The following is a 10,049-nucleotide window of genomic DNA, read 5'->3' as shown; positions in this document are numbered from 1 at the left end:
CACTACTCTATTCCCTTTTGTTCTTTGCTTTTCATGTGATATTTTCTGATAAATATTCCACAGAGGACATGCCCAATGTGTTAGAAGCCTTCCTCATTCTTTTGGTATCTTGAGAGAAACAATGTCACTCAGGATGTTGCTTGGTCTATTATTATCTCTCATTCTTGCTACAAAACTGGCCCACTTCCTTTTCCGGTCTTACATAGTTTCATTTATATCTTTCTCTCTACCCCTTGAATGCAAGTAGACATTGGTAACATGTTTAAGCTTACCATGTATCTCTCTACTGCCCTTCAGATAGCTTATAATTTTAACTTTCATCTCACATTCATACCCTTCTCTCTGACTCCATAAGCAGCATTTAGTTCAGATTCATATTGCCTCTCATCTGACCTAGGACTTCTGGGATAGAACAAAAAACTCAGCAACCCTCTTAAGACCTTCTAGAAATGCAACAAGACTGAGACCCTGAAGGAAACACCCTGGACAGAATTTTACTCTCATTTTAAGAATTTGGAAGCTGGGTCCTACAGCCAAAGAAAGAAGAAAAGTAATGGGTTTCCCCTCATTATGGCGGGAAGGTAGGTGGCACAGTGAGTGGAGTCGTAGGCCTGGAGTTGGGAAGAGCTGAAGTCAAATTCAGTCTCAGATACTTACTAGCTATGTGAACCTGGGCAAGTCACTTAACCTCTGTTGCTTTAGTTTTTTCAGCTGTAAAATGGTAATAGTAGTACCTACCTTGCAGAGTCATGAGGATAAAATAAGATAATATCTGTAAAGTGATTAACACAGTGTGTGGAACATAGTAGTTCCTATATAAATGCTTGTTCCCTCCTTTCCCATAACTAGGCCAAGCAGAGGCTACATAACCACTTTGGGGGGTTGTCATAGTGTGAATTCTTTTTCAGGTATGGATTGAACTAAATGATCCCTTCAAAATGCAAAATTTTTGTGATTTTAAGTTGCACCATTACATGTTCAAATATTTTAGGCTTCGAGGAGAAAAGAAAAGTGATGGTGTCATGATCTCTGGATTTGTCAAAGTGACAAAGTCACAGCATCTCTCTAGGCCTTGGTTTCCCCATCTGTAAAGACAAAAGGGGGTAAATGATATGATTTCTAAGAACCCTTTCAGCTTCTAGCCTAATAATTAAGGCCCTCTACAATCTGACTCCAACCTTCTTTCCAGACTTCCTTCAAATCACTTTCCTTTACACAGTCACTTTGTCCTAGTCAAACCAGACTTTGAGCTCTTCCCTGAACTCAACACACCATCTCTTGCATTTGTGCTGATCAAGTTCCATTTCTGGAATACATATGTCATAATCCTCATTTTCAGTTAATGGTCAGCTCAGATACTACCTTTTCCAGGTAGCCTTTCCTAATCCTCTAGAATCATGAGCCTTCTCCTTTCTCAAATTACCTTGTATTTACTTGTATACTTAGATATTATGTCCCCTAGTGGAAATGTGAGTTCCTCTAGGGCAAGGATTGAACTCTCACTAAGTAAACACTTTAAATAAATCTTCTTTTTTTATTGAAATGGAGTTCCATGACATGAGGTCATTTTGCATCATTGGAAGGTTATTGCCTTAAAAGAGGTTTTGGCAGAAGAAAGCAATTTGAGATCATTGAAAGCACTGATGGCCATGATAAAAGCAGAGTAATACAAAAGCATTAGCATTGCTTTCATCTAAAATCAAGCTGGAATGAAGTGAATGGGCAATCCCCCAAGTTCTGAATTATACCACCCTGCTGCAATGAGGCTATTGGGTAATGACTGAAGAAGGAAGTCAATGTGTTCCGTATACACAGTGTCCACTACAGGACACCATTCTTTAGACATGGGAAATTGGAAGTCAGCTTAACTGATCCAATTCTTAGTCCAGATTTAACCACAGTTTTCCTTATCACTTTCTTCCCAATTCTGCTATTGGTTAGTTGTTTCCAGTCATACCTGATTCTTTGGGACCCCACTTGTGGTTTTCTTGGTAGAGATACTCGAACGGTTTGCCATGTCCTTCTTTAGCTCACTTGACAGATGAGGAAACTGAGGTAAACAGGGTGAAGTGACTTGCCCAGGGTCACACAGTTAAGAAGAATCTGAGATCTGATTTGGACTCAGTAAGAAAAATGGTCTTCCTTATTCCTAATCCATTGCTCTATCCACTGCACCACCTAGATGCCCTTTCCAATTCTGGGTCATTCTTTATAATGGGTTCTGGAGTACCACTAGGCTTGACCTGTCAACACAGATGCACTCCATCAAACCTAGACCCAAGAACCTACAGTGAAAGTACAATGGAGGGCACTCAAGACCTAAGATATGTTCGTAGGTTTAGAGTCAGAAGGGAAGGTAAGAGACCATCCAGTCCATTCTCTTTGACTTCTACTTGACAAACTGAGGCTCATTTTTACCCAGAATAATTTGAGCCTTAAGTCTCCAAACCAAGACCGTCCTCTAAGCAACTCTCTAGGCTTATAAACTTCAGAGGAGGTGTTAACTTGTGTTGATAAAGGGAAATTTTCCCCCCTAGGATTTCCTTATAGCAATGAAACCATAAGTTCAGTCCCTATCCCTCCATATTAGGATAACTTCCTCCAGGCCAAAATCATTCTGCATCAATGAAACACACTAAAATAGTCAAGCAATCATTTCACATTCTATCTAATACCTATCCTCTAAGTCCCAACACCCTGTGCCCTGTGTGGCTACCCAAAAAGTCCATAACTTTGATTCAAGATGCTACAGTCACTGGAACAATCTTCCCTCCTCCATGAAGGTCTGTCTCAAAACTTTGGCTGTCCATATAGTCTGTTCTCCTTTATGTTCCTAATAAATAGTGATTAAAAAGACAAGACATAGTGAATCGTCCTTGGAATCAGGAACAGCTGTTTACAAGTCCTGTCTTTACACATATTGGCAGTCTGGCCTTGAGCAAATCATATAATTTCACAATACTCTAGGTGACTCCCTAAGGCAGACCTGCACAACATACGGCCCACCAGCTACTTGTGACCCACCAAATGATTTCAGGTGACCCACAAAAATTGTAGGATTGCCACTCCACTCTCTCCTAGGCAACCAACCATTGTCAGTCTGTCTTTAATCTAACTTATCTGCAGCCTGAAGAAGTTTAGACTGTTTTAACTTTGGCCCCTACCTACTGCCAAGTTGTGCAGGTCTACCCTAAGATTCTAATTTGAAGGGGAGGTACCAGTCTGAATTGGCAGAAGGAGTTCCTCACCATACATTCCAAAATAGTTGCATCACAGGCCATCAATAAAAAATAAATAAATATGTAATAGTGTAGTGAGACTTCAACAAAGCTGAAAGGAGGGGTGAAAAGATAGAGACACTGAAATATAAAGGGCAAGTACTTTCAGGTTCAAAAGAAGTGTCACATACTGTGGAAAGGATTTGAGGTTTCAATAGTTCAACTGCATATGAAAAGGCCTGTGGAAAACAATGAACTTCATTCTAGGACTCAGACTGCAATTGACAAAGATAAGTCACTTATCTACCTAAAAATCCATAGTAAGTCTGGGAAATACTAATTAGCTGTTGATCACCATAAGCCAATGAAGAGTCCCTGACTGAGGGAACTGAAAAGCTGCCAATTAAGAGAAACTAGACCTTTCCCCTCTACTGGCATGAGGACAAGCCTCACATTTTTTCCCCTATTCTAGACTCCACTGCTCGCTGCCCTAGCTAAAAGATCACAGTAGCATGAAAAGAGAATTGTAACATTTGGACTAAGGGAGCACTGTAACATCCCAGCTGAAGAAAGCACAGTAGTACCTAGCTGAAACAGTAGGCTTATTCATATGACAAACTTGGCAGTAAAGAATTTAGTCATTAATCAGTCAATCAACAAACATTTGTTATAAACTTACTGCCTGTCAAACACTATGCTAAACTCAGGCAAAAACACTGTCCCTATCCTCAAGGAACTCACATTTGAATTGTGGAGACAACTATATTCATAGAAGATATTTGCAGTGTAAATGGGAGGTAATCTCAGATGAAAGACAGGGAGACTGGGGGTGGGGGAAAGCCTCTTACAGAAAGTGGGATTTGAGTTGAGTAAGAAAGGAAACCAGGAGCTAAAGGTAAAGAGGGAGAGAATTTCAAGCATGAATTATTATTCTTGTCCATCTCCAGCACACTCGATCATTATGTAACAGATGTAAGCTGTGGCAAATGCTCTCTTGAAGGAATTTAGATGTCTCTTTCTCCCAAAGGGGAAGCTGCCTGCAGAATGCAAAGGCCAGTTCTTGAGATTTAAATCCATCTTTTCCCTAAAGGAAAAAAAACAGAGGAAGGTGATTCTTATGAAATTAAAGAAAGGTTTTAAATAAGCAGGGAAGAAAAAAATAACATGCATGTGGGTACTATCCAACCTGTACTGAATAGACAGGTAATGGATGGGAAGAGTTTATATACCATTTAAATAAAAGAAGGTAAGGAATCGGGGTGGGGGGTGGAAGGCAGGCTTAGAAAGGAATGAGTCAGTGAGCCCCATACCCAAGGGGAGGGGGAGTAAAGAATTCCAGGTGTCAAGGTTGTTGCCCTTTGAAACCCAAATCAGAAGGCATCTTTGGTGATAAGAAGTCCATAGTTCAAGGCCTGATAAGGAGATGTCTCCCAAAACAGGATAATTCTGAGAGCCCCATAACCAACAATTAGGGGAGTCTCTGGAGATAAGAATGTCTCTGGCTGGAAGGTCCATAAACCACTAAATGTCTCAGGATCTACTTCAAAGCTAGTAGGAGCTTAATTGGCTTCAGAGTTGCTGATTTTCTACACATCCAGCTAGGTTTACTCTCAGTCAATGCAAAGGAGTATTGTTATATCCAAATGACACAGCCAGTTCTCATACACTTCTCCTAAGCTGGATAACTGGGGCTGGGAGAGGGGAAAGGAGAGAGAGGGGAGCAGCCTCAATCAAACCAAGGTATCCATTCTCATATAGGCTTTATAGTGGCCAGAGCTTCTGTATTCTTCCCCTGCTAGACTATACTTCAAGAAGGGAGGGAATATTGAAACCTTGAATAACCCCTAGCTACCTAGCACAGTGTTCTGAAATGTAATAGCCTCTGCTCTGCTTCCCAAATGAATGACTGAATAACTACTCAAAATGTTCCTTACCTCAGTACTTGATTATTAAAATATGTTATCCTTTTCATACTATTTCTCAGAAGATTTCAGCATATTCTTAATCCAAGGCAATAGTTTCCCATGACTATAGTAAGTGACCTTGTAAACCTATATAATATTACTCTTTAAATAAAAAAAGACTAAACATCTCAAGGACTATTGAGCTTTTTTACAGTATTGACCTAAAATTTCACCAGGAGGTTTTCAAAAATAGTGTCATTTTTATTCATGCTTGGCACACAGTAGGCATTTAATGAATGTTTATAGCATTATATTGTAGTCTTTCATGAAGCTTCAATATTGTCATTCTTACTAGTTACTGCATATGTCTATAATGGTTTTTGCTTTTTCAGTTAGCTTCCAGTACTTAACTTAGTTTCTGGTACATGTTGTTGCTGAGTCATTTTTAATTGTGTCCATCTCTTCATGATGCCATTTAGGGTTTCCTTGTCAGAGATACCAGGGTGATTTGCCATTTCCTTCTCCAGCTCATTTTACAGATGAGGAAACTGAGACAAATAGGGTTGTGACTTGCCCAGGATCTCACAGCTAGTGAGTGTCTAAAGCTAGATTTGAACTCAGGAACCAGGACCTGCATTCTATCCACTGTGCCACCTGGCTGCCCATGCTTAATGATCATTTGTTAACTTGACACATCTTCTTTAACCCACAAAGCAGCAGTCCTCAGAGGCTGAACTGAAAACCAATTCTCTTTACTGTATCCCAGTAATCTTGTCCAAGTCATATACCTGAGATAGGCAATAATGAGTGCTAGTATCAACCAGGGTTCATAGATACAAACTCAAATGCATAGGTTCAGATTTTCTGGATTTTTATTTTGTTTTATTTTTAATTATGCTTACCAGAAGTGAGTGCACAGGGGCAGCTAGGTGGCACAATGAGTGGAGCACCAGCCCTGGAGTCAGGAGGACCTGAGTTCAAATCTGGCCTCAGACACTTAACACACACACACACACACACACACACACACACACACACACAAACTAGCTGTGTGACCTTGGGCAAGTCACTTAACCCCAATTGTCCTACTTTCTCCCCTCCAAAAAGAAAAAAAAAAGGAGTGCACATTGTCTCTCAGGAATTTTCTTAGTTGAGAAACAATTTCAAAATGGAACTAGCTTCAGTCAGAGTCAACAGATTTGTCAGGTACGAAGTCATCTCACCCTCACCCCTTCCCCCCACATCTCAGCATCACAGAATATGAATTGGAAAGGATCTCAAAGGCAATCTAGTTCCAACTGTATGTACTGCATATGCCTCCCCTTCTTTAATTCACAGCACTTTTTATCTAGACTATTATAACTTTGTGCTAACTGGTCTCACAGCCTTCAGTCTGGCCTCTCTTTAATGGATTTACTACAGCTATCTACTAAAACAATTTTCCTCATGTACTAATATGACAAGGACACTTCCCTGTTCAAAAATCTTCATTGGCTTCCCAAGGTAAAATACAATCTCCTCAGCCTAGTATTTAAGATCCTCCATCTATCCATCCTCTGATAATTACTACCAGTATAACCTTGGCAGGTCACTTAACTTCCCTGCATCTCAATTTCCTCATTAGAATGTAATCCAGTTTGGCCACACACAGTTATTGTCATGGAAAACTGGTGATTGCAGTATTTGCCTATAAACTGGAGAAACTACCCAGAATCTTACAGTTTTCAGTGGTCTTGCTCTTGACTTTGAATGCGCTTCTGGGAAGAAGCCAACAATGTGACTAGAGAAGAGAGATGCCATGAAGGGCTGCCAGAGTATCCCCCTGGGACTACCTTCTAGGTTAGTGCTGTTGGGTCATCTCAGTTATGTACAACTCTTTGGGATCCCTTTTGGGTGTTTCTCAGCAAAAAATATTGGAGTACTTTGCCATTTCTTTCTCCAGCTCATTTTACAGATGAAGAAACTGAAGCAAACAAGGTTAAGTGACTTGCTCAGGATCATATAACTAGTAAGCGTCTGAGGCCAGATTTGAATTCAGGAAGATGTCTTCCTGATTCCAAGCCCAGTGTTATACTCACTTCACCATCTAGCAGCCCCTTCTAGATCTCAATCACATATGATGATACCTTCCCTGCCTCTGATCTCTCCCTCTCCAATCCATACTCCTCACTGTCAACAAAGTGATACCTCTAAAGCATTCATCTAACCTTGTCTCTCCTCCCCCTCATGATACTCCAGTAACTATTTTCTTTTTTTTTTTTTTTTTGCTTTCTTTTTTGGAGGGGGGAAGGTAGGGCAATTGGGATTAAGTGACTTGCCCAAGGTCACATGGCTCGTTTTGGGTTAAGTGTCTGAGGCTGGATTTGAACTCAGGTCCTCCTGACTCCAGGGCTGGTGCTCTATTCACTATGCCACCTAGCTGCTCCCCTCCCTATTTTCTTGATAATCAAATATAAGCTCTTCTGTTTGACATTTCAAAGTTCTTTGCAACATGAATCCTGCCTATCTTTACAGACATATATTACTCTCCTTCACATAATCTACAATCCAGCAAAAATGACCTCCTTGTTGATCTTCCCAGAGAGCATTTTGTATTCCCTATCCTTGCCTCAGTGCAAGATGTTACCTATACCTGTGCTTTCCTCTCTCATCTCTGCTTCTTAGAATCCCTAGCTTTCTTCAAAGTTCCACTCAAGTTCCATCACCTTGTTGTTGTTCAGTTGCTTCAATTGTGTCTGACTCTCCATGACCTCTTTTGGGGTTTTCTTGGCAAAGATACTAGAGTGGTTTGCCATTTCCTTCTCCACCTCATTTTACAGAGGAGGAAACTAAGGCAAACAGGATAAAGTGACTTGCCCAGGGTCCCACAGCCTAGTAAGTGTCTGAAGCCACATTTGAACTCAGGTCTTCCTGATTGCCCAGTGCTCTATCTACTCTGTTGCCTAGCTGGCCCATCATTCCCTGTCAGGCCTTTTCTGATTCCCTGGCTTCTAATATCTCCATGCCTATTCCTTAAAAACAAACAAAAAGTACCTTGTACTTTGTATATGTTTTGCATCTGCTTACAAGTTTGTTGTTGTTGTTGTTGTATGTGTGAGCTGTTTCCCCTGATAGAATATAAGCTCCTCAAAGACAGGAAATATTTCTTTTGTGTTTTTACATCTCTAGTGTCTACTTTAGCACAGTGCCTGACATGGTAAAATCTTAATAAATGCTCACTTAACCTGTTGGCTAGCGCAATGCTTGCCACCTAGTCGTAGGTACTTACTAAAAGCTTGTTGGTATACTGGAACAGTCCACAGAAAAACCATGTCAGGAGACAGTGCCCAAGACCACTATCACAGAACCTGCCATGGTAATAAATGTGTAACCCAGTGGCTGCTGTTCAAGTCTGGCCACTCCATCTCACAGAGCAGAAGTGCCCATCACAAATACTTGGTCATAAATCTCTTCCAAGGGCAAGGACTGTAATGAGGCAGTTTTGCACTAAGAAATGATTCAGGGGGAGTAGGGGTGGAGAGGATGTCCAGTGATATGGATTAAGAAAGCAAAGGGGAAAAGATAGTGTGTGGTAGATAGCCCATTGAGAATATGATTGTGCAACCTGGGGTGGGAGTAGTCCAGAGGAGGGGGGTGAGAAGATAAGGGAAAAGTCCAATAAGATTGGGATGATGGGAAAGGACACTCCTTAGGTAGGAAGTGATTAGATGAAATGAGGAATTTCAGGGCCTCCTCCTCCTTCCTTCTTCTATCTTACTCCCTTCCCCTCCTCCCCACACACTGGCTATGATTCAATGCTCGATTTCTACATTGCAGTATATTTAGAATCTAAGATTTTTTTTTAATGACAAGCCACCCACCTCCTCAACTCTGGGAAACAGATGTCACTAGGCTGGGAAATAAGAATAATTAGTCCTGAGCACGAAGAGTCTCCCCATGTCAGTGTTAGCAGAGTGCGAGCTGTCTGTTCCAATTCCCCACTCCGCCCAGCTTGCCAGTCATTAATCTCTTTCCCACTGAGGTAGATTTATTTTGGGAGCTGGCCCAACTCACTTAAGAGTCCATTTTCCTATTGGCTTACATGACTTCCCAGGTTTCCTCACCCTGATCCAAAGCTTCTTATCTTACTGCACCTGATAAATGAACACCCTGAGGAGATGGTGAATGACCCATCCAGGAAGGGCTAGTAATGAAAGAGGCAGGATGGAGCATAGGGGGAAAAGGCAACTGGATCCTGAAAAATAGAAAGTGGTCAAATCTGGGTCTCCTTTGCTTTAGATTTAAAGATCAAACAACATTGCAGTCCTCAATCTGGCCAGTCCAAATTCTTCTAACACTTCATAGTTCATACGGCATTTTATTTTATTTGGATGGGAGGGGGGAGGGGACAGAGGATGGAGAGGGTCTGGACCTATGATTTTGTCAATATCCAGAATTTCCTGTGTGGAAATTCCTTTCCATACACCCATCGCCAGGCAATTATCTGCAATTCACAGTCTTGGAGAGTAGAATATAAGAGGTCAAGTGACTTGCTCAGTCACAGATCTGGTATGTGTCAACAGAAAGACTTAAATCCAGATCTTTCCAGCTCTCAGTCTGTCCCTCTGTTCACTAATGCATACTTACCTCTCCAATCAAAAACCCTATTTCTTTTTTACCTGGAATGAGATTTCAATAGTTGTAGGCAGCTTCCCAAGAGGAAATTTACCTACCAACACAGAACAGAACCTGCTCTGAAATTTATAGTATCTGAGAGTTCCTTCGGTTATGGAGATTTAGTGACTTCCCCAAGGTTGGATAGCCAGTTTGTAGCAAAACTCTGGTCTTCCTGACTCCAAGACCAGGTCTCTACCCACTACCTATTGCTATGATTCTAACAATATTATTAATATGAATTAAAACCTCACTACTGAATGCCTAAAGTACA

The sequence above is a fragment of the Petaurus breviceps genome, unplaced genomic scaffold, assembly GCF_028583685.1.
Source record: "Petaurus breviceps papuanus isolate PSGF00001 unplaced genomic scaffold, PetGlider_PUasm1.0 90977, whole genome shotgun sequence".
NCBI classification, from domain to species: Eukaryota; Metazoa; Chordata; class Mammalia; order Diprotodontia; family Petauridae; genus Petaurus; species Petaurus breviceps.
The sequence above is the reverse complement of the archived record's forward strand: the minus strand, read 5'-3'. Positions refer to the sequence as shown.